The sequence below is a fragment of the Terrapene carolina genome, unplaced genomic scaffold (genome assembly GCF_002925995.2).
Source record: "Terrapene carolina triunguis isolate 2854851 unplaced genomic scaffold, T_m_triunguis-2.0 Scaffold88, whole genome shotgun sequence".
Taxonomy (NCBI): Eukaryota; Metazoa; Chordata; order Testudines; family Emydidae; genus Terrapene; species Terrapene triunguis.
In genome coordinates, this window is record NW_020664439.1 from 29,901,573 (window position 1) to 29,901,974 (window position 402).

Below are 402 nucleotides of genomic sequence, written 5' to 3' on the forward strand. Positions count from 1 at the left end.
AGCCCGCTGCTAGCCACTAAACCCCTCCCCTGGCCCCCTCCTATCAGAGGCTCCCTCCGGGAAGGCGGAGAGGAAGGAAGGCAGAGACGCTACGGAACCCCGTGCCGCGCATGCGCCGCTGAGACCCGGCAGCCAACCGACAGCCGCAGAACGTTCAGTTCAAAAGTAAACCTGAGGCGAGTGGTGGCGTTTGAACGGTTGCTACTTTCAAACTAACGACACCTCAAGCAAATGGCCGTTAAGGGCTATTTAGCTTAAGCTGCGCCAGAGCTGTAGTTACACAGCTCTCCTGCCCAGAGGGGAGGCTTCCCACATGCCCAACTCATTTAGGCCTGGTCTACACTAAAAAAATTAGCAAAAAGAACAGGAGTACTTGTGGCACCTTAGAGACTAACAAATTTA